The 20,014-nt window shown below is 40.6% G+C and overlaps 1 protein-coding gene across 5 annotated transcripts in view; it reads left to right on the plus strand.

Annotated features, from left to right (window-relative positions):
* AOPEP (aminopeptidase O (putative)) overlaps positions 1-20,014 on the plus strand; it is a 670,220-nt gene that overhangs the window by 589,651 nt on the left and 60,555 nt on the right. The gene's annotated exons all lie outside the window — the stretch shown is intronic.

The raw sequence follows: 20,014 nt of genomic DNA on the forward strand, positions 1-20,014 counted from the left end.
GAGGAAGTGTGTTTTGCTTCATATTCACAAGAACTATATCATATATATTTTAAGAGGACAGCCAACATCTTGCACCCCCGCTGATCAGCCGTTCCCGGTGTCGGCGGCAGCAGCAGCAGAAATGCTCTGTTCTATAGATGCTCTGTCTTCTGATAGTGTCTGATGCCAGGTATTACACATCCGCCTGCTATTAGTTCGAATAGGAGGCGGATGTGCAGTACCCAGCCATGGCCACTATCAGAAGACGGAGCTGCTCCGGAACTGAGCATTTCTGGGTGCCACTGCCGACACCGAGAATAGCTTATTGCCGAGGGTGCGGGGTACCTGGCCAATCAGACATTGATGTCCTATCGTAAGCATAGGCGATCAATGTTTAAGTAGTGGACAACTCCTTTAAGTCCTTAGTGATATCAAGTGTATATCTTGTATACAAGATCTGCAAAATACTAAAATCTAAAATGAAATGTTGGACTTGATTTTCGACCTTATCACTAAACACATCGCCACGTATCTTGTGCCCATGTTATACATTCTGAATCCACATGCCAGGATTAAACATCACTTGATTTTGTGCCCTTGACCCAGGAGCAGTCAGAAAAACTTAGAACAAATACTTTAGGTGAAACATTTATAATTGGAATTATCATTGACTAAGGGAAAAAGATCCATTTACCGTGTTTCCTGAAATTTCACATTTTAAAGGTTGCATTGTGGGATTGATCTGAAGAGTGATGAAAATTTGGGAAATGGTGGGATGAAAGGAAGTCATATTTTTGTTCTGTCAGTGTGTAACTTAACTCTGTTCCATTTATAGGCTCTTTGATCTTGCAACTGTTCATGTACATTCATCACCACATTAATATGTTCTCCTCCCCTCGCTTGTCAGTGTTGGAAGTGCACTCATTGTCGTATGCTCGGTGTGTAGGACAATCATCAAGTTCATGCAAGCTGTAGATCGAGAGTATCAGGCGCATTTGATGTACTGTGGCTAAGAAAGGCTTGCAACATAATCATCTGAATCTATGAACCAGAAGCAATTTTATCTTTTCTGTAAATATACTTTATAATGTCCCCATCAATAGCTATGTGTTGTTTTGTTGATACTATTTCAAAGCACATTGGCAGAGATTTTTCAAACTAATGCAAATTATGTGTTCTAGAAGCTATTTGAAATTCTCTCCATTATGTAAGTCTTAATAGGCACAGCAGTGGTGCTTGTTGGCCGTGGCACACTTCTCTAGGAGGATGGTACACTTACCAAAACACAATATTTCAGTGTCTTAATATTTTAGTTCATCTTAATAAACATATTCTGCTTATAATTAGAGGAGAACTGTATTTGTCACCATCAATGGCTTTGATAGCGGAAATAAGAAGAAAATATCTTAAGGCCCCCATACTCATTAGATCTTTGCACTCTGAATGATCCTTTAGCAGACAGCTATTCCTTCTGTTTCCCGCATATACATGAATGCTTGTATGACGCCCTGGACCCCAGGGGTCACAGAATAACATCACATACACACACACCCCCTCCCCTGGTCAGGAACACCAGTCAAACAAAACTCTTGTTGCCTCCCTCCTGGGTCTGATGTCCACACCAGGTGGGGCGGAGCCAGGCGGTTGGCCCCACCCACCGAGGAGTTCACAGGCCTGGAGGCGGGAAAAGTAGTCAAGTTCAGGAGTTAAAGTTGAGAGGTGGAAGTGAGAGGAGTAAAGACTGTGTGTGTCTGGGTTGGAGCCTAGGCACAATCAGCAAGGTCGGCAGATGGTGGTGGCCGTCTGCAGGAGTTGGTGGAGGTCAGCGGAACCGTAGGACCGCGGTCGGGCGGTGCCCGCTGGTACCGAACCGGGGAGCAGATTGAAGCCAAGCACCAAGGCAGGGTACTCAGACCCCGACTAGGCTGGGAGCCGCCGTAAAGGTCAAATTCTCTGATTGCGGTCTGGACCTCAGGTGTTCATTCCCAAACAAGTCCCGTCAGGAGGCAACAGCCCAACCCGTCAGGATAAGAGCCACTGCCAAGAGCCAGAGATCCAAGGGCCAGCGCCTGCGGGTAAAACGGGCTCTCCCGATACGTACACACCGGGGAGCGGACTACCCGTGGGAATCCATAGGAGTCAAACACACATACAGGTGCAGGAATCGACAGCCACCATCAACCCGTCCAGGGAGAGTGAGAACACCGCAGCCGGCTGCGGGCCCCGTCCATCCAGCCATTTGGTTTACCAGAGACTCTGTCCTTCTGTGTCTGAGTGAGTACAACAGTGCCATCCGGCACCGCGCTGCACCGCAACGTTGCACCCGCACCCACGCTGCCTCCCCACATCGGCACCTGCACCTATACCTCTTCCCTACTCCCCAACCGGGGCCCCGGGACCAACAGCCCCTACCCACGGAGGGGTCAACACCTTAGCTGCTCTCCGCCATCGCTCCCAGGATCCCCCGTCACCAGCAGCGGTGGTGCCCACCATCACCACAACCCCATGGGTGGCGTCACGACCGACATCCCACCACAAACCTTCCCCTTTTCCCTCGTGGGCGAGGAGGCGCTGCTCGAGCCCCCGGGTCCGGCCTCGTGCTCGAGCCACCGATGAGCAGAAGCATCGGACCCGAGCGCCAGCGATTCCCAGGCGAGCAGCGTTCCCAACCCCTCCGCCCACAACACTTAGTTCAGCTGAACATTCATGTTCTTTCAAAGGGTATAGTGAAAAAGCTCCTGCTAAATGCTTCTCAGTCCAGCTTACCTCCTGCATAACAAACTGCCCAACCCAAATCTCCCTGCATATGATCTATCAGAAGAAAGTAAGAAGGTCCCAGCCCATATACAAGTAGACTGCCATATGATCTGACTGATATCAGCACATTTGGATAAGTTAACTTTAGTCTAACAGGTATAAGGGCCTTACATTGTACCTATTGTTTCAGGAGAACTTGCAGCAGAATGTCTGTATCTGCACTACCTTCTCTCTCCATAGAGCACAACCCAAACCTCCCTCCATATGATCTATCAGAAGAAAGTAAGTAGGCCCCAACCCATACACAGTAGACGGACAGATGATCTGACTGATATCAGTGAATTTGGATAACTTTAGTCTAACAGAGATGAGGACCTTACATTGTACCTATTGTTTCAGGAGGACTTGCAGCAGATTGACTGTCTCTGCACTGCTTCCTCTCTCCATAAAGCCCAACCCAAATATCCCTCCATATTATCTATCAGAAGAAAGTCGGAAGGCCCCAGCCCAAACACTGCAGACTACCAGATGATCTGGCTGATAGCTGATATGGATAACTTTAGTCTAAAATGTATGAGGGCCTTACATTGTACCTATTCTTTTAGGAGAGCTTGTAGCAGAATATGTGTGTCTGCACTGCTTCCTCTCTCCATAGAGCCCACCCCAAATGTCCCTCCATATGATCTATCAGAAGAAAGTCGGAAGGCCGCAGCCCATACACATTAAACTGCCAGATGATCTGGCTGATAGCGGATTTGGATAATTTTAGTCTAACACGTATGATGGCCTTACATTGTACCTATTCTTTCAGGAGAACTTGCAGCAGAATGTCTGTATTTGCACTACTTCCTCTCGAGCCCACCCCAAATGTCCCTCCATATGATCTATCAAAAGAAAGTCGACAGGCCCCAGTCCAAACACTGCAGACTGCCAGATGTTCTGGCTGATAGCGGATTTGGATAACTTTAGTCTAACGTATGAGGGCCTTACATTGTACCTATTCTTTCAGGAGAATTTTCAGCAGAATGTCTGTGTCTGCATGACCTCCTCTCTCCATAGAACTTCATGAGCACCAACTGTCATCTCCTATCTCAGTAATAGGAAAATCTGTATGCACTTTCAGACAGATTTTACCCTTAAATTGAGAGAGAAAGATCAATCCAGGAGGAGAAAGAAGCAAATTTCTCTGATAATATTACAAGGTTGCTTCTTTCTATGTGTACTATTGATTTGTGAAGTAAAAATTCAAATGATCTCTCTTAAGTGTCTTTACTAAACTGTTCTACGCACTCTAATGCATTATGTTTTCTGCATTATTCATTATATGAAGTTCAACTGGTATGCACTTGCACATCACATCACGGAAACTCTGTCTCCTTTAAGAATAAAAAAAGTAAATTGACATTTTGCAGGTCACATTAATTTTGTTTTAAGCAACGTCTCTCTGCACTTCACTGTCTTCATGAGATTCTCTTTGGTTGCCAATTGCTAAGCATGTGTTTGAGTGTGTATGTAACATTGGAAGGTCAGCAGTTGTATTACAGCATAGAAATGACCCTTGTAACGTGTCTGTGGGCCACCAATAGTTCAGTTACAACTCTGAGTCACCGCTCCCAGGAATAGTTCACAGCGGTGCGCTGTCAGTTTTAATCCCTAGTCGAAATGTTACATAAAATCACTTTCTACCCATCCCAGGAATGCGTGCTTTCAATAAATATAGCCGATTGATGCTTTTTATAGTTCTTGTGCTCCTTGAGTACACACATATACAACTATTTTCCACAGATTACTTTACAGACGTTAGCTAATACAACCTTTTTCCGCTCGCCGCATCGTCTTCTGTGAAAGGTTTGAAGTAAGACATTTCTAAACATTTTACTGCGCTGTTAGGAAGCAGAGGCGCTCCACGTCTCCAACTTTTTTTTCTTGGTAATCGTTGTTTAAACCGTTACAGAGTATTTCTGCCTTAGACCTATTTATATAGTAAGGCAAGCAGCATCCTTGTTCAAATACCGCATTAGAGGTGATGAAAAACCGGATAGATTTAGTATTCTGAAAGAGCACCATACTCAAACATTGCAAAGCCTAAGATGATTTCTACACAGCTCAAATTTCTGCTTTTGTATGGAGTAAGACTCCTATCCAGGGGAGAGGAGTAATGCCCCTATGAGCCCCATAGCCACCTGGATGTCCATGACCCAGATTGAGTGGTTTTTCTGTGGAGCCACCCAATCTGGGTCATGGACATCTAGGCTATCCTACCAACATCTTTTATTCAGTACTCCTGATGAAGCTTGATTTAGGTGAAACACATCAAAAGATGACGTGGGGCTCCGATAAGTAAACCAAACTCATGTTATTTTGTTATCCAATTATACTTATTTCCATGATGGACGCAATCATTATCAGATGCTCATTGCTAAGTCCTGGTAAAGCTAATATTATGCTAGTATGATATCCATATCTTACAGGTGTCATGTGTATTTATACCCGGTGGGTTCAAAAACCAAGCACAGAAACAATTTTCTTTCTCTATTTCTTTAGTCCTGGTTGTCTGTATGGTCTCGTGGGCAGCATCCTGGACAATTTTTTTCATCTAAACCCTCGGGCACATTATAATACATTATAATACAGTATCCCTATACATATTCAAGCCCTATTAGGGTCTCTGGGGGAGAGAGAGGGAAAGCCGCCTTGGAGCGGGGGTGCCACTATGTATCTTTAGGGAGCCAACCTCTGCTGCAAGGTAGGGTGAGGATCAGGATAAAGAAGGAATATTTTGCACCTAGCATTACATTACGACGAGTCCACATGCAATATAAGTGAATCAGCAAAATTAATGTATTGTCTTAACCTGATGTCTATTTTTACATACTTTACTATGTCTGGTCACCTTACGTGGAGTATTTTTAAGTATATTTAAATACATTTTAAAGGTTTAATTTTTGTTAGCCTCTAATTTCCCCTTCAATCAAGTGGGTGTTAGAAGAGAATTGTCTCTGGGAAAGGGTAATTTCTCACTGCTTGACATTAACTTAATGAAAGCGTAATAAATAAAGAACGTGCTCCTAGTGAAGTTTAGAGCCTGCTTTCTCTTGTGAGGCATGTTATCACACACAGCCCTGCTCCTCTCTGTTATCTGACTGCTGGCTGCTACTGTCTAGACCAGTGATTCCCAAACTCCAGTCCTCATGGCTCCCAACAAGTCATGTTTTCAGGATTTCCTTACTATTGAACAGGTGATGGAATCATTATCAAGGCATCACCTGTGCTATATTAAGGAAATCCTGAAAACATGACCTGTTGGGGGTCGTGAGGACTGGACTTTGGGAACCACTGGTCTAGACTAAACCAGAGCTGAGTGTCATTACAAACACCTCCTGCAGCTTTTATCTCACAGCAGTCAGTATGGGGGGAGGAGAGAGGGAGTACAGCAGAGCTGACAGTACCCTGAGCTGAAAGCTACAAAAGATGTTTGTAACGACTTATAGCTCTGCTCTACAGTTAAAGCAGAGATCACAGAGGGTACCAGGACTTTGTGTCATTACATATCTCACACAGAAAAGTCCTGATCTAAACTTCTCTGGGGGTGAGTTCTTTTTTCCTTTTTTCAATCACAATCAGGAGCAGTCATGCAGGGAAAAAAGTACACCCGAAGAGAAGACTCTCTGGTAATGCCCTCTTGATGAAGGGGAAATTGTTAATTAAAATTCACAAACTACCGTAATATGTCAGCCACTGGGATCTGAAATATAAAAAAAAATATGTTTTTCTCTGCTCTGCAGCCATTATGGCCAGTTTAACATGCTAAAACTCATGAAAGGTAGACAGTTTTTGGGCTTATTTGATTTCTTACTGCCCCTCTAAATAATGTTTTTGTTTTTTTACTTTTTCTTTGTTTTTAAATTCACCAGAGATATGGACCTTTTCATGCTATTTTTTTCTGCTTTTAACCAACGTGGCGTTACTCACAGGATTCTATGTGGGCATGTCTTTAGGCTACACTACCTAATTATCTTGTTAGTACGGTGGAACTGTAAGGTGGATTTAAAATAGAAAATAGGGGAATACTCGGGAGCAGTGGGAGTAATACAGGAACAAATATTGTGTGTTTTTCAATACTATATTTAATATCTTGTAATATATTTTATGATTTAATAATTTAAGCCTTGGAATTAGTAAAGCAAGATCAGTTTCTAAAAATGAGAGTGTTACCGTAAACCTGATTTTTGGTAGTGATAAGACTTTTTGTATGCAGATGAAGGTGCGCCTAAATTAAGAGCATCTGTTATAAAGAAATGTTTCACAATCAAACCATTTTAATACTTAGATGTATTTGTACTTTTCCATAGAACTCAACTGTTTGATTTCCTGGCAAACTGCTATGGTATTACCACAGGGAAAAGGTGGGGCAGCCATGCATTTTCCCCACAGCAGAAAATGTAGTGGTCCAAAACACTCATTTAAATTATTGAGCAATCAAATGAGAAAATGCCCTTACAATTTTTTTATTTCTGGGAATCTCCACTATTGGTACTAGAATGAGTAAGATCTACTCCGTAATGCGTTGTAGTAATAAATTGGCAGTTTTTTATAGTTACTGTCTGGAATCATCCTTGTCAGTGGCAGTGCCCGGGATCCACCGCATTGTTTTTTTCTTAATTTTTTATGTCTTCCATCTTTTCGGTGTGAGTATAGTGACCAGAGCAGCAGCTACAGGTGGAACACACAACATATGTCCCGAGCACAGCCTGTCCAGGTGAGCGAGTAGACCTCCTATACATGTCCACCTGATCCACGGTGTCACACAGGGAGGACCTCTTGTTTTTCCTTTACACAGTCACGTTTGGGACTATCTAGATCTGTTGGGGTTTCAACAGTCGAACCCCCATTAATAATAAACAATAATAATAATCCCAGATTTAGTGGGAAAACTTCTACAAGTATAGTAAGAAGGGAAATAAACTGTTTGTGACTTGCCCGACTCCGTCTCATGCAGTGGTCACTCCAATCATCTCATCATGCAGATATAGAGTAATCCTTATACTAAAGAATTACAGTATATGTATTACTATCTGTTACAAGGCTTTAAATATGATAGACATGTAACATTTGGCCCATATTTTTACATGGAGTGATTACTACCAGTGTTCCCTATTGGAGCTGTAGTGTAAATGTATCTCTTTAAGGACATAAGGACAGAATAGCATAAATCAGGTTGTGGGATTCCTGGCATGTGGGATCTTGTGTGCTTTCAGTCTGGCTTGAGTAATCCCAGAAGGGACAGGTACAAATCACACTAATGAGCTTCATCATAAATATAAATTATGCTTCTGTCTCCCCCTCAGCTCAGAGAATTTCCTAACTACATCTGTTCTGTATGATGTGTATTTGGTATTGCTACATCAGAACATCAGCACTAACAGTTATTATAATATGGAATACACATTGCTCTTGTTTGTGGTCATTTCACAAATTATTTAAAATCTGTTAGGAAATAAGAAAACTGTGTCATTCTAAATGTACTTAGAGGATCCGTCACCACGGCAAAAATGGATGTTTTTTGCTTTTATTTCATTCCTGCAGCTCCCCTGAATATGCATTTTTTTTGTTGTTTTTCAATTTTATTTGAATCCGGCAGGTACAGTAGTTACAGAGATATGGTCCTATTTATTTAGTGCGACTTATTATGATTTTTAGGGTACATCACTCACATGCTTCTCTGGGGCATGTCTTTAGGCTTCTCTGTATAATTACTCAAGGGGTGTGACTCACATGCTTCTCTGGGGCATGTCTTTAGGCTTCTCTGTATAATTACTCAAGGGGTGTGATTCACAGGCTTCTCTGGGGCATGTCTTTAGGCTTCTCTGCCTAATTACTCAAGGTACATGGCTCACAGGCTTCTCTGGGGCGTGTTTTTAGGCTTCTCTGCATAATTACTCAGGGTGTGTGGCTCACAGGCTTCTCTGGGGTGTGTCCTTAGGCTTCTCTGCATAATTATTCAGCGGTGTGACACACAGGCTTCTCTGCATAAACTATTCAGGCGGCATAACTCACAATCTTCTTTGGGGCATGTCTTTAGGCTTATCTACATAATTCCTTAGGGGGTGTGACTCACAGGCTTCTCTGGGGCATGTATTTAAGCTTCTCTGTATAATTACTCAGTGCACGTGACTCACAGGCTTCTCTGGGGCGTTTCTTTAGACTTCTTTGCATAATTACTTAGGGGGTATGACTCACAGGCTTTGTACTGGTCAATGTGAAGAGTGGGACTGCAGTACTGTGATTCATAGCCATAGTCTATGTTCTGATGCACGATCCTTTGCTGGCAGAACATAGTGCTATAAGGATTTTAAAACTTTGCAAATTATTAAAGGGGGTTGTTGACAATATTTATTTTAATATCTGTGTTAGGGATTTGGTATTGTAAAAGTTACTGATTTATAAGTATTACTGGTTCTCCTGATGCTTGTTTGTGCAGCCTTCCTCATAGACTGCTATCGCTTTTTGGTTCTCATAATGATAGATGTTGCAGGAGTGGAGGAGCATGTGACCAGATCTGCTTCAGCAATCACAATAGCGCCCTCCGCAGTCCAGTAAACAAAGACTGACAGAAGCACTGTAACAGTGGTGGAGGTGGATATATTCGGTGACTATTTGTCTTTTAGGTACTTTGTCACATTGCCTGCCTTTTAGGCAATTTGTTTATCATCTAGGTAAACCCTTGCAAGAGTCCTCTTCCAAAGCACCCTAAATTATACTCACTCATGTTATTGGTTCTTTTTGCGCTAAAGGAGTATTCCCACCCATCCACTGATGGGACATGTATCCTGAGAACATGAGACTACAGTCTATCAATTAATATACTGCAGTATCATAATTTTTAAGATCATATTATCAATGGTTCTCTACACTCTGCAGTTGTAGAGGTAAAGAGGATTTACTCATGATAGATATATATATATATATATATATATATATATATATATATATAGCAATTTAATCTTAATTTTGCTCAAAAATGTTTCTTCAATACAATTTTTTCATTCATTCAGTCCATTCATCATTGCATTGGATGAATGGATAAGGCTAATCTTTTTTTCATGCGCTATCTCTAAGTGATAATTGCTGCGATTTAGACCCGCAACACACATCCGTTTAATTTGTACGTGTGCGGTACGTATTTGCACATACTGGAGACACGTACACACGGAGACCCATGTTATTCAATGGTAGATGGCACACGTACGTAAAATCACACGGAACGTGTGACCGTGTGGTAAGTACGTGTGTGCGCTTTTCTACACGGACGACATGTCCGTTTTTGGCCGGCAGCAAGCAGGCACGGACCCGCTTTAGTCTATGGGTCCGTGCCTGCACGTACCGCACATGGAGTATGTCCGTGTTCAGCACGTTTTGTGCGTGTGCGTTTTTACACTAGCGATCTTATTTTTTGTTTTTTTTAAATTAAAGTCAGTATACTTACCTTTTTTCTGCTGTTCTCAGTTATACTTACATTGGCGCTCGTTTTTTTTCTTCCCCCGGCTCATACCGCTCCCCGATCACCAGTGCGGCGAGGAAAAGCTGTGCAGAGAATACGCGGCAACAATTACTTTGAATATGCCGGCCGCTCATTAATCAATCTCGTATTCCCTGCTTTCCCCACCCACAGACGCCTGTGATTGGTTGCAGTCAGACACGCCCCCCCCCACGCTGAGTGACAGCTGTCTCACTGCACCCAATCACAGCAGCCGGTGGGCGTGTCTATACTGTGCAGGAAAATAAATAAATAAATAATTTTAAAAAAACCGGTGTGCGGTCCCCCCCAATTTTAATACCAGCCAGATAAAGCCATACGGCTGAAGGCTGGTATTCTCAGGATGGGGAGCCGCACGTTATGGGGAGCCCCCCAGCCTAACAATATCAGTCAGCAGCCGCCCAGAATTGCCGCATACATTATATGTGACAGTTCTGGGACTGTACCCGGCTCTTCCTGATTTGCCCTGATGCGTTGGCAAATCGGGGTAATAAGGAGTTTTTGGCAGCCCATAGCTGCCAATAAGTCCTAGATTAATCATGTCAGGCGTCTCCCCGAGATACCCTCCATGATTAATCTGTAAATTACAGTAAATAAACACACACACCCGAACAATCCTCTATTAGAAAAAAAAAAAAAACTAACAAATTGCCTTGTTCACCAATTTAATAAGCCCGAAAAAGCCCTCCATGTCCGGCGTACTCCAGGATGGTCCAGCGTCGCATCCAGCTGTGCTGCATGAAGGTGACCAGAGCTGCAGAAGACATTAATTATTTATTTATTTATTTTCCTGCACAATATAGACACGCCCACCGGCTGCTGTGATTGGGTGCAGTGAGACAGCTGTCACTCAGCGTGGGGGGCGTGTCTGACTGCAACCAATCACAGGCGTCTGTGGGTGGGGAAAGCAGAGAATACGAGATTGATTAATGAGCGGCCGGCATATTCAAAGTAATTGTTGCCGCGTATTCTCTGCACAGTTGTTCCTCGCCGCGCTGGTGATCGGGGAGCGGTAAGTATGAAAGAGGGCCGCTCACTTCTGTCACTCGGGGGATTAGCGGTCACTGGTAAATCCTTCACAGGTGGCCGCTAATCAGTATGCGGCACACAGACCGAGCCGCGGCATGACAATGAAGTCGGGTGAAGTTCACCCGAGTTCATTCTCATCGCGCAACTCTGTCTGCTGTCAGCCGACATGTATCAACGATATTGTGCAACACACAAACGGACATTCCACACGGACATTCCACGTACACATACACGGGCATTTTACACACAAACACGGACATTTTACACGTACACACGGCTCGCATACGCCATCACACGGATGCCATATGTAACGGAGAAACGCCCCAAAAAACGGAACACGGACCCGAAAAACGGACCGTGTCACACGGACTTTTTTTTGCGGAAGTGTGTTTTAGGCCTTAGAAGTATAAATCACGTTTCCAATAATTCCTTATGTATGGTTAGATGTTACGAACAAGAGAATCCACCTTGTATTGTATTAATGAGGCTAAGCAAAAGTTTGCAGTCACTGAATTATTTTGCAGTCGCACAAATATATATACAATTATTAGTTCTTCATTTTAAAAGGAAAGCTGAAATTCACCTTTATTTAGAGGGAAAGATAGCAAAGGCGTGGCTGTGGCATAAGTCAGGATAAAATTGGCTTACTTATCAGAACAGAATTTTGCAACAATGATTAAGGAATTGGATTTGGCATGATGAATGTTGTATGTGCAAGTCTGTGTTGTGAGGTAGAGGTCACCGAGGAAGGCAGCTTTATGTGGCTATGTCTGGCTGCGTCCTTGCAGATGCACATTTTGAAGAGTTCAGGTTACGATTTAATAAATTATTCAACAAATTGTTAAAAAAAAGATCATTTCCTTGTTTGCAAAAAAATGAATAAATAAAAATCAAACTTGAGATTTTTTTATAAGTTTCAGACTGGCAAAAGCTTCCTGTACTACTACCATTTCTGTCAGCTAATGCTTTTTTTTGATGCTCAAATTCATATTTTTACATTTTTTTAAACCCTTTTATGTAACACAGATTTTACAAAATGAAATAAATAAAAAAATTGTTTTTCATTTCTCGTTCTCCAAGAATCTTGTCTATATACCTTCCATGAGCCGCAATCTTTGTCCTTTTGTTTGTGTTTTCATTGCTCCAGTTATTACCTACGTAAACCAAATAATAGCATTTAAAGAATTGTATAGGTTCTAAGTGTGTCCCATATATGTATCTGATACTATACACAAGGCGGTTTTCTCTTAGGTGATTCTGTTGAAGGTTTTGCTTCTAAAAGTGGCCATACATTTTTAGAAATTTGGGTCAGTGGGTCAGCAGTTGTTCGTCTGTCCCTTACATACATGCTCACCTTGGTCAAGTGTGTATTTATTCTCAATGGTGAAAATGGGGTTAAAGGCGGCGTTACACGCTACGATTTATCTGACGATATGTCGTTGGGGTCACGGATTCCGTGACGCACATCCGGCATCGTTAGCTACGTCGTCGCGTGTAACACCTACGTGCGACTCCGAACTATCGCAAATAGGTTGATCGTTCACACATCGTTCACTTTCAAAATGTTGTTCATCGTTTGGAACGCAGCAGACATATTGGTATGTTTAACACCGTGCCAACGACGAACAACATCCACACGACCGCCTTGGTCAAACAATATATTGCTGAACAATTTTGCGTCGCTTGTGCGATCGTTAAGTGTGACCGCTAATAAACGACCTACGTGCGATCTCGGCAAATCGTAACTATGATCTGGGCATGTCACGTCACTCATGAGATCGTCAGATAAATCGTGGTGTGTAACGGGGCCTTAATGCTTTTTATATGAGGCAATAATGGCAACATCAATGAAATTGTAACACCAAAATGGAAAAGTCATGGCATTATGGAAATCGTAGAATTTGAGAGTTTGAATGGATTTCCAGGGTCATCGTGTCAAAATCACATGATCAAAAGGCATCTTATTATATGCAAATGATGAAAAAATGGAAACAAACTTTTCAAATCATCTCAATTTATCCAGTATCGAATATTAGCGCCACATGCAGAAATACATGCACTTATATGCCTTGGCTGACATCAGTGAGGGTATTAATGGTTGCCTGAGGAATGCTCTTCCACGCTGAATGCACTTGGGTACACAAATCATCAAGATCTGCTCCTGGCAGCTCTCTTTGCAATTGCCACCAAATGACGTCCAGATGTGCTGGATGGTAGACAAGTCTGAGATGCTGTAGGTCATGGTAGCACGAGGAACGAATAACATGTGGCCTGTTATTCTGAAAACTGGCCACTGGTTCCACATTTAACCTGCAAATTAAATTAGTCACCACATGCCAAGCCTAAGGAGTCAGTCACCGTTATCAAAAAAGTATAGTACAAAATTGCAGTGAAGGTTGGAATGGAGGTGTATGCTTTTCAGCGTTGGAACCCACTTTTGTATTGGATGCTGGAGATAGGTCTGGAGACCAAATGCGTAACGTCATGCCAAGACATCTAAGCACGTGTATTTCTGGCACTCATATATTTTATACTGAATATATTTAAATGTTTTGAAAATTTGTATAGATTTTTTCATCAATTGCTTATCATTAAGTTGTTTGTCAATCCTGTGATTTCCATAACTCCAAAACTTTTCCTTCTTGGTGTTGCATTTTTGAGGTGTGCATAAAGGCATTCATCAATTTGCATTACTTGAAAGAACAAAAAGGAACGCCATGTTGATATCCAGCAAGCACCACTCAACTTTACACTGATATCTGTCATTAGTGGGAAGGTAGGACTATCCTCATGCACATTAGATCCTAACAAAATTGAGATGGCTAACATTTATCTTAGGTATATGAGTTCCTTAAGGGAGAAAAAATGAATCACGTGGAGCACACAGAGTGATTTGGGGACCATAATGCTGACCTGTAGGGGTCTCTGTCTGTCACTAAGCAGAAGGTATCGCTGTGTGCATGGGACATTAAGGAATAAGCAACCATAAAACTGCACTACATCTATAGACAATACTTATAAATTTGAAGTTCTAGTACACATTATTATCAAATTGTTTGAGACCATTTACAAGTGACAAAGTGAATTCCTCAGATGTAAACCTACACCAACCCACACTTGTACATTTATTGGTTGTGCACTCTTCCCATCTTTCCAAAGCTATTTTTAATTAGAGCGGGATCCTACCGGAGGATTACTGTTGTAATCCTGGGATCAGGAGTAGAGATGAGCCGACCCATGGAAGTTCAGTTCGGCGGGTGCAGTTGGACTTTGTAAAAGGCTTGGTTTGGGACGTGGACTTGATCTGAACCCCAATTGAAGTCACTAATTGGGCAGTTCGTGTCTCTGCCCCCATGCAGACATCCATAAACTTCTGGGGGTGGGGTGGGCGGGTGTTTCCTAGTTTTTTTTTGCAGGTGAACACTACATCCGATCATGCTGTTGTCTCCCCAGTGCGAGCCGATCAAAGACTGCAAGCGACTTGCACTAGGCTGAGTACCGAGCGTACCTGAGCACAGCGATGCTCGCGTGAGTGGTTTGCATATGTAAAGCATTAGAACTCAACCCCTGTTTTTTTTAGTAAAGTCTGTATTCAGCAAGAACAACAAACCTCGGGTTCACTCAACTCTACTCAAGAGAGGTAAGTCTGCTAGTGTAAGGTCCCATCTGAAGAGGTTGCTTTTTTGCTGGTAGATAGGTACACACTACTTGATCAAACATATAATCATAGTCTATATAGCAGTATATATTGAATTTTCAGATATAACGTAGATTGCTGAGAGTACACTTTTATTGTAAGCTATTGTGATGTAGTCACAGCACTATGCACCTGTATATCAGTTTAATTTTGCTAGGAGGTACTTATCAATTTATTTGCTACAGATGGATACATACATAGATTAAAGTACTGTTTGGAAAAATAGAGTTTAACCCTTAGTCTTACAAACCTTTTTTTCTGATATATTAGCTATTTTTTTTTTAGAACAAAGCCAGAACATATCAGTTAAACTGTTCAATATATACAGTCTTGTATATAGTTGTCAGTAAACTGTTTATGAGGGTTGGTAACGCTAATCCGTTATCCATTTCATTTTAATTTTGGTGCCTGAAGCTGAAGGAGCCTAAAAACTTGTAGCACCAGGCTCTTAGCATGTTCTGCTACTGACTGAGCTACTCCCTTCCTATTATCCCCCTTGGGGTGCAAAGTCCTGTAAAAGGCAACATTTGCTGATTGAGAACAACTGGCAAGAAGAAGAATGAGGTGAAATGAGAACGTACAGCCTTGAGATTTCGCTAGGAGGGCGTGTTTTAAAATGTTTGAGGGAGAAAATGAGTCATACAGTATATGAGTCATGGAGATTCAAATCTGTTTTTAGCATATTTTCATTTCTGTGAAGAAAGACTAAATTGCTAAATAAAACTGACAAATGAACGTTTTGATCTCAGTGACAAAGAAGTATGCATAAAAGGTAATAAATAACCAAGTAAGAAGGAAAAAAAAGTCTCATAGGCCAAAATAATGCACTAACCACAAGATGGCCTACTAAACCATTAAGAAAATAAGATTGCTTGAATGTCTTCTTTAAAGCACGTTTTTAAGGTTCCCAATACTCAGAATATTTCTTGTTTATTAGTTTCCAAAACACCAAGGTACAAATATAGTTTTTTCTGTTTAAAGAAATTAACTTTTTTTTCCATCCTTAAAAGCCCAAAGCAACAGGTTTATACGTTACTAGCTCCTTTTAACCAGAATTCAAAGATGGAATACAGCCTAAAACAAAAGGGTTAAACTCTTCCCGGCACTATGTGAGTCATATATCAAAGGCTTTCTAGCATGTATCCAACAATATGTGTAACACGCGCTTCTTAACAAGTCATCTTACACTCAGGTGAGTCCTCAACACAACGATAGAAGAATATCCATAAACCTGGGGAAGAATATTGCAGCAATTTGCCTTGGGCATGCCCTTTTATTTCAATGAAATATCAAATTGCACTGTGTAGATGGCGCTCCCATAGACCAACGTCAATTAGATGGACCAAATTTTCCTTCATTATTTTATCTGTAAATTCTGGCTTGAAAATGGCCAGTAAAGGATGAAACGTTGGCATGCATATTTGTTCCTATGAATTCTTAAGGAAGGAATAAAAGTTATATTTTTATACAAATAAAACTATCCCAGTGCTTTGGTCTTTTGGAGATTATTTGGCTGTTTGGCTTGGTGGGAGACCATATGGAGGAAGCACAGAAATATGCGATTGTTGCATGAAACTTTTTTTATTCTAATATTTCTTGTTGAGCCATACAAAATCCTAGGTATGGATCAGTTTTGACTAGATAACATCTACCATTTCATTTTTACACATTATGCATATGGTTATGTAGAAAGTGTTCTGTAGAAGGCAGTCTGTACGCCTTTACATTCACTTGGAAGAGAAAGGAGTTTTCTGTATCTTGGATTTATTTCACTCAGGGTCAGAGGTGGTTAGAAATCAAGCAGCCGCATAAGCCACAATATAAAATAGCAGTATGAAAACGATGGATATATACTACCTGATATAGTGGCCATTTTTCCAATGCCAATCTTACAGTGAATCTTCTACTGTCAACACTGTAGATTATCCAGGTTTGGGGAATCAATAGTGTCTCCAGTGGTCTTCTAGCTGTGATGTATTCTGGTTATTCTTAGTGAAACCTACAATACTAACTTTTGACCAAATGTATTTTTATGTAAAGCACAGATCCACTATGCATCATAAATCTTCTTGAAACTTAAAGTTTTGGAAGTATAATAAAATTTACTGTTCAAATTCCCCCTTCCATTTGACATCCATTTCCTTAGTCACCCATCAATACTGTTACATTATTTTTGCTGTACATGCTGACTATCTGTGTGTTTGATAGGCACAGTTTCTATGTTTATCACCAGTAGATATTCTGATTAAGCTCTGAACGCCATTGCCAGAATGTAGCAGAAGAAATTGATAAGATGGCATCAAATTTGGCATAGTTAATGACTTTTGCTTTATTTAGTATTCAAGTCTAGGTTTCTGGATCATTATATCTTTCTGTAGAGCATATAGTTAATGCGTATTGTGTTACATGTCCTATCTGTATGAATATGAATATCAGAGACATTCTGATTCCATGTAGCATCCATATCTATAGGCCACAATAAACACAATAGCTGGGATCTTTAAGTAGAGAGAGGCTCATTTCTTGACCATTGTTCATTGACTTTAGGTTCTGTTCCTATGTCCAATTGTCAATGGATCTTTTACAGAATGAACAGAAATGGATGCATAAATTGGATTCCATTTTGCCTCCATTATTGTCCGTTGCTACAGATCTGTTTTTGCTAAAGGTGTCCCGGAATCTTTTTAGGGTTTTGGTTACATATTGCTTAAAGAACTGAACTGTATATGGATGACATAACAAAAATAACATTCGTTATGGTTCGTTTCCCATAGATGTCAATCTTTAATAAATAAATCCAGTTGTTATCCATTTTTGGACTAAACAAAAATGTTGTGGGATTATTTTTTTTGATCCAGCTAAAAAATAGCAGTTGGAAAGAAGCCAAACACTGGACATTTTAGGACATTTTCTTCCCCAAATGAATGAATAATCCTGTACTGGATCATTATATTTCCTTTTTTTGCCATCTCAAAATGGATCTAAAAGCTAAAATAACTACTAACCATGACAATATACTCTTTGTATTTGTGTAGACTCCACAAAGCCAGGATTGGAAGAAAAGAGCAAATTTTTGACTCCATTGAGTTTCTAAACTTATTGCTTCTTAACATAGGATACTGTTATTTTTTTACAATTTGCTTGACAATCAAGGCAAATCTCATTTTTTATTCACTTTGTTAGAGATTCAAAGTTTTAATATATTAACATTAATTTAAAAATACACCCAACTAGAATTAAAACAATATTTCTTTTTCTCCGAACCTGCAGTGTATTTGCCACAAGCACTGATGTTTTGCAGCTGCGGCTTCTAAATTCTGGATATGATTACTTTAAAAAACAGGAAAAAGCAACTTTATTTGCCTTTCTGATAAGGTACTTGGTGCCATGTAATTATAAACTGAAGTTTCGTGTCACGGTTTTAGCTTATACAGTCCCTAATAAACTGCAGGCTTTTACTTGGCAAAGGATCTAAAGGACGCAACATGTTTTTCCCCTGTGGGTATAAGGGGATAGCCTTCAAAATCAAAATATACTAAGGCTTTAGCCAGTATTGATGTGGTACAGCATTAATCCTTTGTTGCGGAAATTCTTCTGAGGTTACAGACGTCCAGATATAGCAGGACATTATATCGGAGCTGCATATCATTTTTTTTTACTTGTAGGACTTCTGTGCTGTGAACGGCTGCTTGAGCTTTTGGGCGCACTAGGGTTAACACAAGAACGAAATCTTTTCATTAATGTAATTACATGGTGAGAGTTGATGGCTCAGAGAACAAAGTCTTTAGACACTGTTATAATAATGGGAACTATAGGGTGGAAAATTTAAACCTGTGAAGGCTTTTTTTTTAAGGTGGGGCAGGTTCAAAGCTACTAAACGATTGGTCTGATGTAAAGGGAGTGGACACCTGGTCTGACAGCGCAATATTGTGCCGACATGAAAGGTATACCTAGGTGAGAGCACTCCAGGTGAGAACAGACGCAGACAGGAATTCCAGGCTTGTCCACATCTAAGCTGAATTTTCAGTCTGTCTTCTCTCTACGGAACCAGGTAACATTGATTCTGCTCTCTTAACTTGCTATTCCTAATTATGTGATGTTTTAGATTATTACTAGATTTAAGCTTTTACGTGCATGTGACAATATAATCTATTGCTCACGCTACTTGTGTAGGCTCATAGTGCAGTCTATGAAGCAAGTGACCTTTGTAGTTCTAAGAAATCATAATTACACATGGATGGCTCAGAAAATGGAACTAGTTTACGTCATTCTTTTGGTTTAGCGATTTTCCATTGTTTGTTTATGAAACCTTTTTATGTACTTTTTTGAATTACCGTAAAGGCATAAAAACAACCAACTACTGATATTTTCAGAACTTGATTATCTATGTGTTGATATCAGTTCCTAGATTTAAAGGTAATGGTTTGAAAAATTGTCATCAGATGCAAAGAAAGAGCGTGTGATAGACAAATAGAGTATTAGTATAAAAATGTGCATCAAATACTGGTTTCATTGACTTTAGCAATAACATCCTATTTAACATTAGAAAAATACTTGTTGAGTCTGCCATAACTTTCTTATCTGTGTGCTGTGCTACTTCTGTGGTTACAAATATGAGAATGAAAGAAGAAAATGCTAAATTCTCCAGAATCCAATATCCTTTATTTGCAAATACTTATCTTGAATATGTTCCCTTTATATTAAAAAAAATGAACCGTTCAGGACCAGACCTCTAACCTTCCCAGTACAATAGTGTAATGCTAATTCATGTTCAGAATGACGTTTTAATAGGCTGTCTCACACAACATGTTTTTGCAGAAATGACCAGTATTTTTTTTTATATTCTTTTGCCACATTGTTTATAGCAAAAAAAACAATGCTATGGAAAGATGTCACCACTGAGTCAAAGGAAAATATAAAACGCTGCATAAACTGTGTGTTATTTTTTTTTTGCATTGTAGGGATCCCTGGTGTTTTCCTGGATGATGTATGTGTGCTATTTTTCAGGTGCTTTC

Source organism: Anomaloglossus baeobatrachus, chromosome 1, assembly GCF_048569485.1.
Source record: "Anomaloglossus baeobatrachus isolate aAnoBae1 chromosome 1, aAnoBae1.hap1, whole genome shotgun sequence".
Lineage (NCBI taxonomy): Eukaryota > Metazoa > Chordata > Amphibia > Anura > Aromobatidae > Anomaloglossus > Anomaloglossus baeobatrachus.